The following is a 17,080-nucleotide window of genomic DNA, read 5'->3' on the forward strand; positions in this document are numbered from 1 at the left end:
CTTCCCATTGCATGTATAATCTTAATATGGGAATAATAAAATAAAGGAAATATTTGTCTGCAGGTTATGGTTGTCTTGATAAACTTGTTAACGCTGCTTAAAGTGCATATTTCCTGGGTAGTGTCTGATGAAGGATGTTCATATGCCAGAGATTCAGTTGCCACTAATATAATTGTTATGTGCCACTGGAGTTTTATTTCACAGCAGGTGTATCTGCCTTGTGGTCACAGGGACATGATTGTGTGGACACAGCAGAGTGGCTTCAAGTGCTGAATCTGCATTTGTTAGCATACGTGTAAATATACTTTTCTCTGCTTTGATGGAAACTACAAGCCCCCACATCTTGCCCCAAGCATGTGAAAGTGGTGCTGGGTGGGAGGTGCTGAGCACGCAAGCCTAGCCTGCTGCCGCCTCCGCTGTTTTTCTCTCCCCTGATAACTGGGATGTCTCTGCAGGAGCCGTCCTCTGCAGCCACCACCCTGACCTCCAGCTTGGGTCGCGTTAAGAGGACCACCTCTTTGTGACTTTTCTTAGTCTGTTCGTAGGCTGTCCCCTGTTTTAGGTAGTGCCTGGTTTTTGTAGTCTGGGTGTCTGGAGAAGCAACTTGTAGATGTGATGGGATCCTGGTGACCTGCTAAGAAAGGTGCCATTAACCCCTGCCATTCCTCCTGGACTTTCCCTTCCATTCTCCATTCAGACCTAGCAGTTCTGTCGCAAAGGGGAATAAACTGCAGACATCTCTGGAGATCTTTAAGAACCAGCCAAACCAACACCTGACAGAAGTGGTTTAGGGAGCGCTGAATCCAGCCATCAGGGTGAAGGGTGGACTAGATAGTTCTTGACCTCTTTTCCAGCCCTAGCTCTGTGATCGATGCTTACATTGTTCTACCCATTTCTTCCTGATAGCACAAAAAGCCCTAAAAACATGAGTTGAGAATAACCAAAACGTTCAGATTAGAATGCAACTAAATAATTTTGTAAATAATGTAATTATTTCTAAGACAGCATTATGATATTTTTATGCCTAGCATGATTTTCTGAAGCCTTAAAATTAGCGATTTTAGGTATAGCATATGGCATATAGGGTTCCACAGTAGCAGTAGATAAATACAGGCCTGTGTTTGCATCTAGAGCCCCCTTCCCGTACTAATCCTGCCCATTCCACACCTGCACCTCTAAGGGCATGAAGGCAGTGCCCATTTATTCCCTTTTTTCTTAACATTTAACAGCAACAAAAGCTAATGCAGCTAAATATGACAGTGGGATCTGAAGCTGTAATTGAGATTCCTAGGTGCTGCAGGTATCCACGTAATTTAATTGGGTTGTTACACCCTTTGGTGAGGAATCATTTGACAGATGGACACGGGTCTTAGCAAACCCAGCGAGAGCTTTCCTGCCATAATACTCTCCTTCTCCCTGAAGAAATCAGGGTGAAAACGTCAAGCCAGTGGTACTTTTGTCCTGGATGCAGCAGTCAGGTCCAGCTTCACCCTGCAGATGTGGTGGACATCTAGCTAGCTCTCATGCAGATGCAAGCACAGCTTGCCTGGAGAGCTGTCACTCAGCAGCTCGTTCTCATTGATAACCTTGGTAGAGTTCGCACCTTGGCTCACCACCTCACTAAAATAACCTGGATATTGCAGAGGAAGCCCGAGTGAGCTGTCTTAGCTTAGCACTACAAGTTCATTTATTGCAAGTGGAAAGAAAGGGGCCCAAGGAAATGCAAGGAGAGGTTTTATTTCTTACCGCCATTCAGTCCTCTTCCTCCTCGGGTCGCTGATCGCTGGTCTGTAACGCTGTTTGCTTCCAAGGTCTGTTCCCTGGTGGGTATTTTAAGGTTTAACCTTTTCTAGGGAAAGGTGGGGTTTTTTTTTAGGTAGAAGGGCCAGGAAGTTTCCTGAAGTTAATCCAAACAACAGGACAAGTCCTGGCAAGTGGCCAGCCCTCCCTCGGAGCCACCTGGGGCAGGGAGGTTCCCAGACAAGCCCTCTTAGCAAAGGGTTTCTCCTCAAACGGCCCTTTGCCCGCGTGTAGCTATTTCAGGCTGTAGTCGAAGCTAAATTGGGAAGTTACGCTCCTAAGAAACTTGGCTCCACTCTAATTACATATTTAGTTACACCGTTATTGAAATATTATAAATAAGTTTAACAGTGGACCAACAGCCTGCGCTTTACGTGCAGTTTGGTAGCTCCTACCTCAGCCGACGTTTGCCTCCGTGAGCACACGAAACACTTCTGAAACCTGGAGGGAACCTCTCCCATCCAGACACAGCAAGAGGTGAGGTCCTCTCCCCTAAATTGTCAGGGGTACACAGAAGTGCAGGCAGCTTGGCTGCCAGCGGGCGCAGGGATTCGGGTCACTGCAACCCAGATGGGTGAGCAACCAGTTTATGGCAACCTTTCCTGTGAATATGTCAGAGGGTTTGGAAATGGGTAGGGAAATATCCCTGTGAACTGACGGACAGCTTCAGGAGTTCCTCTGGATGTAACAGTAAACCTGCCTGAACTTTGCAGGGTTTTTTTCCTGATGACCACAGCTGGTTGGAAACAGAAAACAAAAGAAGCTCCAGTTTGTTTGTCATGAAAGTGAATATTATTTACCAGCTACCACAATGGTAGGGTTACTGGTTTTCTGTAAAATAGATGTAAACTGTCAGTTACAGGCTAATGGGAAGCAGATGTTGTCCAGAAAAAACCCCCCTGGTGCACACAGCGTGCAACACCGGGCTTCCCGCTGCTCTGCCACATCTGCAGGGAGCGGGCACCCTCCGTCACCGCGCAGGAAAGAAAAGCATTCTGCCTTACCTTGTCTTTTACTGATTCAGGAATTTTTGAGTCCGGGCACTCGCAGGCCTTCGTCAAAGATGTTTTCTTTCATTTAAATGAGAGCGTTTTGGGAACAGGCAGCAGGGTCACAGCTGGGAGCATCACACACCGGTTCAGCCTCTGCTCTCGTAACCGCAGCTCTCGGCTCCCTCCAGCAACCTCCGCAGCCGAACAGGGCTCAGCTGAGCCATCAAAAGGCTTTAAATGCACTAAATACAACTGTCACTTGGTGTGCGACAAAAAATTTGGTTAAAAGCAAAATTGACCGGATTTTAGCACGTTCTTTGGTGGCAGGACCCTGATGGATGGGACCTGCCGTGGGCAATCTAAAGAAACGTGGCGTTTAGCTGCCGCCTCGCTCTCCCAGCAAACTGCAGCCAGGTTCATCGCAGTGCACGGGGTGTGTATGTCTTCCCATGAGGACAGGGCAAAGGCCGCGCCAAACGCTTAGAAAAATTGTTTCCTGGTGAAGCCAGCTTGGTATTTAACGAGGACAAGGTAAACAATTTTATTAGTAAAATATGATGCTATATATTTCTTTTCTATGCACCTGCCTGTTTGCTGACGGTAGACTAAAAGTGCCTGGGTATATTTGGGTGTATTATACTTTATTGTCACATTTTGAACTGAAACCATCCTGCCCAGGGTGTGCTTCTGGTGTGTGCTCTGGACTGGTTGTGCGCGCTGATTTGCAGCACCTTCTGACTGCTGGCACGTAGGCACCCTGCAATAGGTGGGAAGTTTGCTTTATGAGACTACCTCTGGTACAAAATAACACTATAGACAATATATATATATATATATTTCTCCTATTTTTGTAAGCAGTAGCGGGACTTCTGCACAGCAGAACCTTGCTTCATTTCTGTAACTCAGTAGGGACTCCGTAGATTGGCACTGAAATTGTTTAGCCACTGTAATCTTGGATGGTAATGGCATCACCAGGAGGTCCTTCTGTGCATATGCAAGGTCCATTACCCAAACACCCACCTCCTTCTGCTATGGCGGTCCCACCTAATAATGACTTTTTAATGAGTTTTTTCCAGGGCTAAGGGGTTTTCTTTTAAATCCAACATTTTAATGACCTTTTTTTATGGCATAATCAGACAGTCTCCCCAGACCGTTAGACTGTTTGTAAGTGTTACAATGTCTAATTGTGAATCTCAGTAACGGAGATTAAGTGCTTCCCCTCTTTCTCTTGGTACCTGGCTGCACTTAGAAACCCCATGGAAGACAAAGGCAGGGTTGTGCAAGGGACAGTCCGAAAAATAAGGCGATACCCTGCCAGTTACAAAGGACTTTATCTCTGTAGCAGACAGACCCCTGGCAGATGAGGGGACGCAGGCAGCGAAGGTCCCACGCTCTCACCCAGCCTGCGGCTCCGAGCACAGCGTCAAGGCCAGCGTGCTCGGGGCAGACATCTCCGTTACTCGGAAGGATTTTGAGTGGATGAACTCCTAGACTGTCCTAAGCCACCCCCAGCTTCCAGTCTCTTGTTTTATAACTTGCATATTTTCTTTTTTTTTTTTTCCCCCTCATAATTGCATTCCCTACCTTTTAAAGTGAGGGTTAGCAGCTGCCCACTTTCCCATTTATGAATGTGATTTTTACCACGACCTTTTTTGTACGAATGATAAATACTTCTGCGAGGACGGAGAACTGGTTTAAAATCCTTGTTTCGTACAGCCTTCTCTGCAAAATGAATCTTTGCCAGTTTTTCTTCAGCTCACCCACCTCTACCCAAGAGAACTCGGGTCCCAGTTTCGGCGACCGTTTCCAGACCTCGCAGGTTATCCGCGCCTTGCCAGCCCAGATTTGCAGGGGACCCGGTTTAGGAGGCTGAGTAGCCAGGCTTAAGCTCTGGCTCTTGGTGGGACACCTAATTGCATAGAAACAACTTCTCCCCGTGGGTCTCCGGGAGGGCAAGGGACAAGGGGCTCTCCCAGCCCTATAGACACGGCCGTTTGGCTCGGGGCAGCCCCGTCCCTGCTGCAGGGTGCAGGGCACCTGGTCTCAGCACCCCTGCGCCGATGCATCCCCTGCGCTGATGCATCCCCTGCGCCGATGCATTGCCTCCACCTCTCAGTCCCATCGGGAGGTCCTGGGGTGAATCCCCTGCAAACCTTTCACTTCCAGCCCCTGGCTTTTTTTTTTTGTTGTTGTTGTTGTAGTATCAGTAGCTTTGCCTTCCTGGGTTTTTATTTCTCTTCTTTCCTAGGTCTGATTTGTTCCTTTACTACAAGGCTTTGTGGCTGGCTCAGCACAGAAGACATTCGGGGTTTTGCTGTTGAATTTGCTGGTCCAGTTATTTTATCTGCTGTCGAATCTGCATCTGCTGCTTTGCTCAGCAGCCCACCCTCGGCCGCTCCCTGCCCGGGTTAAAGACGAGCTCTGCCACCTACGGCCCCACGTGATAGAGTTTGAAACCCTCTCTGGGCACAGTTTAACATCCATTTCTTTGATGTGACGGTTCATAGCTCTGACAGGCTCTTCCCACAGCCACGGCGGCTCTGGCCTGGGGCACGTAGGGCACAACTTTACAGGTCTCGGAGACCTTCTCCCCTGGAGAGCCGTGCCGAGGGCATGGTGCACGGCATGGCGTTCGTACGTCCCTGCTCTCTAGCCGAGGCCGTTGCAGGCTCGGCACCGAATTTTTCCAGAAAAGGGTGAGCCTGTGGCCGTGGATTCGCAGCAGCTGCTCCCTCGAGGCGAGCTGGTCCCAATTTGCACGCAGGGACGGCTGTGCCCCTGCCCTCAGGGGTGGCATCTTCTCTCATCACACTGTGCTCTGACCGTCCTCCCCAAAGGGGCTGAACCTGCCTCTCCTCACCAGTTCCCTCCCAGCACCGTGGGCACTGGGCTGTGGGAGGGATGGGGGAGAGGGGCTGGGAGGTCTGGTGAGGACACTGGGGAGGGTGAACCAGGGAAGATGCCCAGACAGCAGCTTTGTCCTCCATATGCTGTGCCATTGGGTGTAAGGCACCCCAAATTCTTTTCTGTAGTGGGAAATAGCTTCAGTGGGATAAACGGTGAGAGCAGGAGAGCTTTCTGGTAGCGGACAGGGTGCTGTGGAGTTCAGCTGAGCAGATCAGCGTTTGGGGTTAAGGTGCCACATTCCCCTTCAGGCAGTGGGGTCTCCTTTTGGATCTGTCCCGACACCCCGTCATTGATTTGGCCCTTCGCATCTGTGGTCTCTTCGAAATTGAAGTGCAGCTTTCCCTGGTTATTCAATGCTGGTTTTATTTTCTTTACTAAATCCAAACTGAACCACTCTTTGTAAACTAAATTCCCATTCTTGACAAGTACACAAAGATAAGAGATTTGCTTTGGCCCTCGGTACTGAAAGCTCTCACAGTTCAGCATAGCAAAACAAGGATTGTTTGGGCTAGAACAGCCCCAAATGTACTTTTCCAGCTCTCTTGTGGAGAATACTTTAAACAATGCCTTCCTTTTGTCTCAGCATTTGCTCAGCTCCCAGCTTTAATCAGAAGTGAGAACAGGAGTTCTTACGAGGGAAAAGCAAAAAAAAAAAAAAAAAAAAAAAAAGTGGAGCTTGATTTTTAGGATTTTTAAACTGATCTTCAGCCAGGTTTTGGCAATGAGGAGCCAGCTGGTCCCCTCGGAAGGGAAAATGGCTTTAGTGCAGCAAGGCCACCGAGCGATGGTACCTTTCCAGGCTGAGCAGAGTGAACCGTGTGTCAGATGGGGGTTGTGGGACCACAGGCTGTATCCAGCAGTTAATCCCTGTCTCCTCACCACCCCCCGCTCCTGCTCCTTGTGTCCTTTCTCTTCCCAGCTGTGGAAGAAAGGGTGTTTTCTGTGCCCTGACCCCCTGCCCAAACCCCCTCATTCCCCCGTCACTGGTTCCCGCACCTTCATCCCATCCCCACAGCCCCGTCCCCCCCTGCAGCCCCTGCGCTCCCCAGGGAACGTGCCTGAGTATGGCACTCAGACATTTTGGTTTTGAGGAGAATCGTCTCAGCACAGGAACGTACGTGAATGGATCTGCCCCGGAATCATCTGCAGCAGTAACAGCACCTTTTGTTTCTCCCGTGTGCACGTTAACTTTATCAGCCGTTAGACCTTGAAATTGCATTCTACCCTTAAATATACTGTTGGGAAATGAATTCAGCTGAGTAAATTGCAGCTCTCTCCAAATGTATATAGGACTGGGCCAGCTGGTATTTAAATTTCTTTTTATCGTATACTTTCTTACGGGCCACAAAGTGTGTGTGTGCAGTTCAGAAAGAAAAAAAAAAAAGAAGGATTCTGCTGCAAGGAGATCATTTGCAAATATTGAGCGAGTGCATATGAATTTTGCAGTGTAATTAATATGATGAAGCTGGTGTTTACACAAGGAAGTTGGTTTGGCAAACCCGTGTTTGAGCGACGTGTCTGTAGGAAATGCGTTGAGAGCCCCGGGTTACGTCTCTGCTCTGAAATAAATCCTCTGCTCCATCCATCCTGATGAGGATCCCTGAGGTGCAGAACTCCTTCTAGTACGATGTAATTCATTTTTCAATATTGTTAGCTTCCTGGGTAGCTTTTGGTGCACATATTCAAAACCTATAACCCACACCACAAGTGTGTTGTAAAAGCCATCAAGACCGTGTTCTTCAAATAAGATAAATCTGAAAGACTTGCGATAAATGTCACAGGTAAAAAGCCAAAAAAGAAAGAATGGGACAGAGCTCAAACAGCAGAACGAGAGGACATCAAGCAGGCAGGTGTCTCTTTAGGATGTTCTTGAAGAGGGAGACAATTCACATTACCCAATGTCAGGCAGCAAATGTGGGTGCTGCAACAGAGATGCTTCCCACGTAGCCGAGGCGGGGATGGATTCGCCTCCCTCCCTGTTAACTCTCGAGGGCACTCAAAGAAATGCCCCAGCACTCCGAGACCTAAACTGGCACCCTGAGAAGCCATACAGGAAGCTCTGACGGCTCCTTTTCCCTGGAAGTGCTATGTTTTCCTTCTCACGCATATCCTCCCATTTAAAACGCTGATGTACATCAGCATTAGAGAATTAGAAATACGGTGCGTGCTGCACGGAGCCCTTCATGACCACAGAGATAACAACTTAGGGTCCCACGCTGAGCAGTTCTCAGACTCGCCCCCTCCTGCTGTGTGTGTTATATGAACTGAGGAACTTTGATTCTAAGTAATTTTGATTAGTAAAAGTTAAGGGAAATTATAAGAAGCTTGTTTAAATAATTTAAATGGATTTATATATTGGGCAATATGTATGTAATTGAAGTCAGAGGGTTTTATTTGATTAGATATAACAGGTGTGGATGTTAGAAAAAAAAGTCACATATTCATATGTTGCTGGTTTCTAGGCTGGGTCCGTGGAAAACACTGTAAGAATTTCGGGGTATCAGTGAAGTGTACAGCAGCAGTGAACATCATGCATTAATGCTGATTAAATACTCATAAAAAACCTCATTAAATAGAGATAGAAACTACTGAACTGAGTAGTACAAACAAAATGTATGTGTGTATGTATATAAATAATATATCTGTCTGGAGTGTTTTCTTCAATACTGTTTCTCATCTCAAGAAAGAACATAGGTTAGAAAAGATGCAAGGAAGAATAACAAAGTTAGAGATTTAATGAGATTTACATTTAACGAGGAGAAAACAAAACCAGGGAATAGTTATCTTCAGGAGAAAGACAATGTAGTGAGAACCTGATTGATTATGATAGGTATAACACAGACCAATCTGTTCTCTTGACTGCATTGTATAATAAAGGAACAGAATGATGCTTACGGGAAAGGGCAGTAAAATTGTAAGCAATAAAAAGACTTACTCCCACAGTAAGTTCGTGGTGGTCAGTGCTGGAAGACGTCATCTGAGCAGGCGGTGGCGCAGGATTTAAACAAATGTGCATCACGCAGGAGCAATAGGGAATGTGTTCTCAGACAGCACCGTCGGGACCCCCCCCCCCCCCCCCCCCAAAAGGGGTCCAGAAATAAGCCAAAGAGGAATGAAAAGCAGCCTTGGACTAGCCTTTGAGGCCTGTCATGCTCATGGCTTCACACATTGAAAAAACGGTGTTAATATATTCCAGGGTGGGAGGCCAAAGGGAATGAAGTGAAACATTGTGGTAATAGGACCAGATTTGCTGAAGGTGAATTTGTCCACTCGACATCCACACAGGGTTCAGCTGTAGGACGCATCTCATTTGAAACTATTGGAGTCAACAGCAATTCTAGCTATATCATATACACAACAATTTAAGATTACTGAAGATACATGAGGTGCACAATGATTAATATGTTGATTTTTTTTATAGTCTGCATATCACGTTCCCTCCTTTCATACAATGTAAAGTCTGTCGCATCTGCTCACCAGCAGTTGCTACGTCTTGGTTTACACCACCAATGGCTTAACGCAATATTTGTGACAGAATTCCTCTAATTAATGACCTTAACAAACACTCAGAGATTTTTCACAAAGTTATTTTTACAACGTTGGGTTTGGGTTGTTGTAGCAAATTTCTTAATTATCAGGCAATGTGCTAATTTAAACTAGGCTCTACTTGTCTCTGGGAATAAGGTTCTTAATATATAATTAGCTAAAACAACATTATTTAGCTGTGGTTTTCAGAGCCATATTATATTTTTAAATATGCCTTCAGTGGGATGGCATTATCCTTTTATTCTTCCCTGGTGGTGTTGGCTCCCCGAGTCCCTGCCTCCAGAGACTGCCAGCCTGGCCCCCCTTTATCCTGGTGGATCCAAGGGTCCAACAAACCTCACCCCCACCTGCGGTCCCGGGTTTATCCCCCCCCAGACACCGGAGGAGACAATCACTGCAGCTCTTTCTGGCTCAGCTTGAAGCCCTGTTTCTTCTTCTGTTACTCTGGTCCCTGTAAGAGAAGAGAGATGGTCCCCGCTCCCACTTTCATCTCCCAGACGCCCTCCAGAGATGGGCACTGGATTAACTGATGGGATGCCGGGTTAGCTGCTGAGGCGAGGCAACCTCTTTAAGCAGGGTGCATTCATACCCGGCCAGAAGATGTGCTGCCATTTGTAGCAGTTTTAGCGTGCCGATATTATTCTACCAGTGAGGAAAGAGGAGAAAGTACCCATCATTACAGCTACGCTGGCCCTGCGGAAAGTACCAATATTGCGCCTGCTGTGCCATCTTTAAGCTGATGAATTCTGTACATAAAACCTTGTGGAAAGCAGAGATTCACATCAGATCTATCCACAGAAATCAAGATATTTAGCAATCCCTCTATCCTCAATTAACCCTTAGCTTCTACCAAGCCTAGGAGCCCTTTGACAGCTGTAATAGCATTCTCTGAAGGTAAGGAAGACAATTGTGTGGGCTGAATGGCTTATTCCATGAAGTCTCTTTGTCAGGAGGCAATTAGTTAGGCTATTTAGATGTCTAACTCTTAGATACCTTATTCCCAACGGGACTGATGCAAGGTGAGTGCCTAGGTAGCTTATTATGCTAATTGTTTTCAGCAGGTTTGGGGAAAAGGAATAAAAAAATGATACCGCTTTTTTTTTTTTTTCTTTTTTAAGAAAACCACCCAAATCCGTACTTGTTAATGAAAACATTTCACTTTCAAGTCAGAAAAACCAGAAAATTTTCCACAAGAGAAAAATATCTGCGAAAACGTGTTTGTGTGAGAAACTCATTTTTTGTAAGGTAGCTTTAATGTCCTTTCCCCCCTGCAAGTATGAGCCTTTCTGTGCTAATTTCTGAAACACAAGAAATCCTAAACTGAGGAACCAATGCTGGTGATTTGACAAGGGAGAAGGGATACGCTAATGCAAAGTAAATAGAGGTAATTAAATTTATGCAGGTCTTTGCACTCCCAAGGAAAGAAAGGAAAAAGGTTTTTTTCAACTTTTCGTCTCCATCATATCCAACCTCTGCACCACGTAGTCCAGGAGACCCCGGGGATCCCCTCCAGCTGCAGGGATGCTCCACAGCCATCCCGGCATCTCCTCGCCTCGGGACAGCCGCTCCAGCGAGCCCCTTGCCTCCCGCGCTCCGGCTGCCTGCCTGGAAATCATACCTGAGCGGAAAGGAGATTGGGAAGGACGAAGGATCGGGCTGAGGTCCGGGGTACTCGTCTGCAGAGCTGCTGCCGCTTTAACCTCCCTCAGCAGTCAGGAGTTTGCTTCCTCTTGTTTTACCCCAAATAATTCACGAGGCTCTTAAAACGTATCCTGCACGGACTAAACAGGGAAGCCCATACAGCGCACCTGAAGGATGGTATGAGAAAATAGGATATCTGAGGAGGTGCTAACAGTTTTATTGGGTCTTAATGACTTGGGGGAGAATTTTAAAGGCTGCTGGAAGACAGAGGTTTCTTTTTTCCAAGTATAACAACATGCTCTTCTCGGGCACAGCATGGAGGTGTGGAGCCCCTTGGCTGGTCCGCGCACAAAAATGATACCAAAAACCCTCCAGCGGGATAACGCAGCAGAAACTCAGGCAGCGATGCGGTGTGATCCTGCTGTCCCACTTGCACGGGCATGTGTGACAACAGCCATGCCCGGCTGGCTACGTGCTTCCCCGGGACAAGCGGAGTGCCCCACGTAGTACTGGGGGTTCCTCCTAATTGCCTGCAGACCGGCTGCCTTCTGGGAATTCTTGTTTTACGAGTTTAAAAAAAAACAAACCCTCCACCAACCAGCTCTCCGGAGAGTCTGGCATGCTGTCAATCCTGAAATGTCCGCAGGCTTTTCCTCCTGCCTGAGAGTGCGTGTGTAGATTATTCTTGTGTATTTCAAGTTTACAAGCACACACACGCCTCGCTTTTGACATGTAGGTTAGTCACAGTTACATCATTTCTCCTCCTCCCAGGTAGATGCATAGGCACTCACAGAGTCAACACCTCTGTCTGCTAAAAACAGGAATAATAATAATATTATAAATGATATACAGACACATGTACGCATACACACACACACACAGTGGACAATCTATCACTTCTCATCATTCAGAACTAACCCATATTTTCGGAGAGAGACATCTGACCCACACATGCCAATCCTCAACGCATCCTTGGTACAGCGAGCCCAACAGGTACAGTTATCCTGAGGCCCAATAATGAAAGACTTGAAGAACAGCAAAAATGCTGTTGCCCTAGCAAGTGAGACATGTTTTATATAGCATACGCCTGCTTATGGCAGGGCCCTTTGTCAGACACAGACGCAGCTGTTGGTGCTTCATTCAGCAAAGCGAAGGATTCTGCACCTTCTGCATTATCAAACCAAACACTAGCTTTCCAGCTGTGAAAGAGAATTAAAGATTCCACTGTGAAGGAAACTCAGAGATTTCTGTGGACAAGGTAGATGCAGGCAAATAGTTCCAAGGAGAGACAATACAAAGAGTTTCTTTTTTTTTTCTTTCTGGTTACGGTAGCCCCTGTAAACATGCTTGTTAAAACGGTTATTTCTTCTAGTATGCAATTAATGGTCCTCTGCTTGGCGTGCTCTTGCACTGCCTTGCGATTTATGAACCATTTCTATTGCAGACAACGAAATTTTGACATGTGACATGGGATGTATGGAACGGCTCTCAACTGCCTTTGGGGCTAATTTTAAGCCGATCAGTCTGGAGTTTAGCTGTTGCCAAGCACTTCAAATGGGTGCATCCTTCTCCTTGGTAATCCCTTTTATGCTATGTGATCTTTTTATGGGCATTAGCTGCTTGGGATACACACAACTTCTGTTTATCATTTTCGGTAGCAACCAATATTTTCAAAGATGCCAAGAAGCAGATCATTAGCTCTGAAGCAGCGGTATGAGTGACTGACATGCAAATCAGCCCTTAACACAATTCATCCACCTCTCGGAGGATTTCTCCAGCATCGGGCAGCCCCCAGGGCGCGCACGGCTCCTGCATCTACCTGTGCGTAGCCCCACAGCCTGGGGACTGGCATTTCGGCGTTCACTCCGAGGTGGCAGTGGCTGGGGCTGGCAACCACCAAATTCCAACATTTATAGCCAAAATGTGGCCGGCACGGCATGGGGACCAGCACAGGCACCTGAACCCCCTCATCTCCTGTTGCTCGCCCTCTGCATCCCTGGGGTCCGTTGTGCTGCATGCAGGATCAGGAGAGGGTGCAGCCAGTGTAAAATTTCAGAATTAGCCTAACGTGGTCTGACAAATGAGGGAACGGGACAGCTCTACCTCAGCCACCAAGCCACCTCCGTCCTCCTTCAGGAGGAGAGCTCGTGCTACTACTGCCTTTGGAAGCTCGGTGGGCTTCTGGAGCACAGCTGATGACCCCCACGGGGTCTGCGTGTCTTGTTACTTACATCTGTGATTTTCAAATTTGGATGCACTGATCGTGAAGGATTTACACAGCTGACCTGATTTTCCAAATTACTGAAAATTAACATTAGCATCTGCAGCAGTGGCAGCTTATGGACTTGGGACCACTCGTTTGCCCACTGAGATACAGACATGGCTCTTCTCTCTTTGGTCGGAGGTATCTCTGAGCACCTGGAACTTGCTTAGCACCTGATAAATGATTTGCACTGTTCGCACCAGGCCTGAAGTTAGTGCCAACAGAGAGCTCTCGCCCAAACGCTTCTGTCTCTCTCGGCGTACAATCCGGATTTGGGGCTGGGCGTGTCACTTCATTTTGTGAACCCAGGCCATCTTCCCTTATAGTCTGAACTGTCGATGAACTTAAAGAATGTAAGATCTTCTCATTACATTTCGTAAACCAAATATTTTGTGATTGGTGATATTACTACAGAATATCACAACAGCGCAACTTTTCTGTAGGGGCCACAGTAAAAATGAGGAACTCAAAGAGAAAAAGCATATTCTCCTGGGCTCCTGGTACAGATGAAACTTGAAGACTTTCAGAAGTCACCCAGAGGGAAGATGCCTTAGAAGGTGTGCAGATAGAGATTTTACATGGGAATGCCAGCACGGAACAGATGATGGGTGAAATTTTCTCTCTGATGGTAAAGCCCCTCGTTCACAAGGGTTTTCTTAAGATAATTGGAGGTTTGTTTTTGTTTTAACTTCAAAGAGCTTTATAAGCTGAGGGAGGGGCTCAGGAGGCCTGCAAACATTCATATACGTTCATTTCATGATCTATAATCAGAGGTATCTGCTCCATGTGAGAAACTAGCAATTCTGTGAGTAAAACAACATGAGTTTTGAACAACTCGCCTCTTTACCAGTGACCGGGTGCGACGCTTATTTCATAAAGCATTTTGAACCCTAACCCAGGGAGGAGACATGCAGGCCATTGTCCACTTCAGTGATTTTTTCCTAACTCTGGTGTTATTTAAAGCCTGTTCCCCGCCCCAGGACCCTCTGAGAAAGGGCCCCCGTGTGTAGAGGGAGAGGGTCAGCGGATGAAGCTGCAGCAGGGCTGGACGTCAGCTCTGGTGGGACTTATTGGCCCCCCATGTGTCAGAGGTAAGACACTCTCAGGGGGGCTTTTGTAAAGAAGAAGCCTCAAAGAGGACTTGTCTTACCAAGGCAGCATTCGCCTAGCCTCTGTCTTGGAGAGCTCGGGCTGTGCTAATGCTGAATGCTTTAAAAAATCATTTCCATCCTCATTTACTTGTTGTTTGGGGTCTGTTGCTGAGGGAACTCAGCAAGGAAAATGTGGCGAATGAATTAAGCTTCATTAATAACAGACGATCCCCATTATCTGTTGAAAATAATAAGACCGAGTTGCCTAGCTGATGCAGTAGGTGCTGTTTAAATCACTCCTATAAGCAGTAGGGCTTAGAAAAGTGCAAGTAGTGCAAGTTAGTCTACATTTTAATAATGTATCTTTGTGTGTAATTGGAAACTGGAAGGCAAAATGAGCAGCGGAAACCCAAATTCTGCAGGGTGAGCAGTAATGAAACAAAAACATTTTCTTCAGTGTTCAAGATATAAAAATTACCAGAACGAGATTTCTCAGTCTACCAGAAATAGTAAGAAATGAAGAAGTGGGGGAGGGAAACTATCTAACTTTGAAAGAAAAAGAAACAAATGGAGAAATAGCCTCATGCTGTGGTAGAACCTGGTTTTGCATTGAGCAAGAGGCAAATTCCCTTTTGACTTTTACAGAAGACAAACCTTACTTTTCATCAGAGCTGCATGCATTGCACCCATGACCACATGCCTTCTACCCATGTAGCTGTTGGTCACGTTCGGATTAATATTCTGCTTGGGAGTGGCCAGGCTCGGAATTTCTCCTACCAAAGAGGGAGATAGCATGTGTAGCCTAACCCATGTCCCATCCATTACATGGGAAGGCTCCAAGTGCACACAGAGGAGAAAAACAGGCTTGGACCTTCACAGAGCCCCAGACCTCAGCCACCGTCCCTCCTTCGTTCAGTCTAGATGGTGGCCTTGGGAGTCTAGGCTTCGAAACCACATTAGGTTTATGTTTAACAGGCAGTAAATTCATAATTGTATAATGAGCACACGGTGCTAGGAAAAGCTAAGAAAGATGCAGCTGACTCTAAGATAACCAGTCTGTCTGACAAGGGTGATGTGTGTCAATAACTCACCTGTTGGTGCTGGGCGAATGAACCTAGCCTCCAGATAAGGTTTGACAGAGAAATTGTAGATTCTTCCCCCATGCATTATTTATGAAGATGGATGCACAGAAAATGCTGCAACACTGGAAAGTAAGTGTAAGATACTGTGTGCGAAGAGAATAACTGAAAGAGCAATGCCTGGAGGGAAAGGACTTGGGAAGAGTAAAGAAGGAAAAGTAAAGGCAAAAACTGATACAGTAAAGTTGTGGTAGTGAAGTTATTTTAAATTTCTGACCATTAACAATGACCATTTTCATAATAGCTTTTTATGGTTATCAAATAGATGAATAAAAGAAGTGACCAACGAGCATGCCAATAAAGGCTGATAAAGTAAATGATTAAGAACATTTACAAATGTATTTTTCCATATATTTACTTGAATGACTACAGATATAGCAACCAAATTTAGTGACAAGACACAGAGATAATATGATGTGATTACATTCTCTCTCTGTAAGGAGACAAACGCTGCTATCCTAAGACTAGCTGTGGTTTCTGAACAACCGCGTTGTTATTTTCGTTACATGATGTGAGACCTGGATGCTACCAAAGTATCTTTTTCGTCTGGGAGGACTGTCCTGACAAAATACAATTCCTTTGCCTCTTTACTATTAATGAGTTTGAATTTTTGCAGGGTATGTTTTCCAAATCCCTGCTCCTACAAATTGAGTCAGACTAATGTCACCAAATAATATTGCAGCAGCTATGAATCCAGAAACATTTGTGTATTTGTCACCGCTTCTTAACTAATGCAAGTATTTTTTTCATTGCTTATGACTAATTGTTGTTGTGTCAAAAGCAGTAGACAGGAAAATTGGTGTTTCTTCCAAACATATCATTACAGTCACTAAAGTAATGAGAAATACATCAGATATTTTTAGGTCATCATTTTTTGTCAGGGAAAATAACAACCTTTTTGAATAAACTGGAAATCATTATTGCTTCCACTGGGATTCCCACTGAACACACTAATTATGGTGAATTCATTTGGTACTGACAAAGTTACAACAAAGTTATTTCACGGAAGCTCCATTATAAATTGCAGTGGGCCAGGTCGTCCCCGGGCCAGAAACTTGTCTTTTGGCTGTGCCAGGCTGCCCGTGCCCCCATGGGGTGCCAGAGGGCGAAGAAACAGAGCCGAGGGGGTGTAAATCCCACCCGCCAGCAATCCCCTGGGATTGCTCTCCTGGCTCCCCGTGGCAGTGGAAGGAGGGGCCGGGGGCAGCTCCTGCCCTGCCCTTTCCAAAATAACTTCATGTATAGGCACAGCCTCAGGAAATTAATCTGCATTAACTAGCGGTAAGTGTGTAAAGTACCTCATTAAACCACAGCAGGCTGCGGTACGCAGATGTTCGCTAGACTTCCAATGAACCAAATTAAGGCTATCATCTCACTTCCAGCCAGGAGACCCTCGGCGCCGTCTGAGACGTGCGGGTATCAAGCGTGGTGCTTGATTCCTCCTTCGTGGTCCTCAGCCACAGTGTCAGCTTCAGGCTTTCCTGCCCCGACGTGGCTCGGTGACATGGTGCCAACGCTGTTTGTGGGGCTGAGGGTCGCGGGTGAGATTTTGTTACACGGCTTTGGTTTAGCAGCAGTTTAGGGTTTATTAATATTTTGGAGATAGATCACACGGCTAGGTTGTATAATTTTAACAGTACTTAATCACCAGCCAATTTAACAGAGCCATTCAGTGGAATTTGTTACAATCAAGTTTGCAAC

The sequence above is a fragment of the Accipiter gentilis genome, chromosome 34, assembly GCF_929443795.1.
Source record: "Accipiter gentilis chromosome 34, bAccGen1.1, whole genome shotgun sequence".
Classification (NCBI taxonomy): Eukaryota; Metazoa; Chordata; class Aves; order Accipitriformes; family Accipitridae; genus Astur; species Astur gentilis.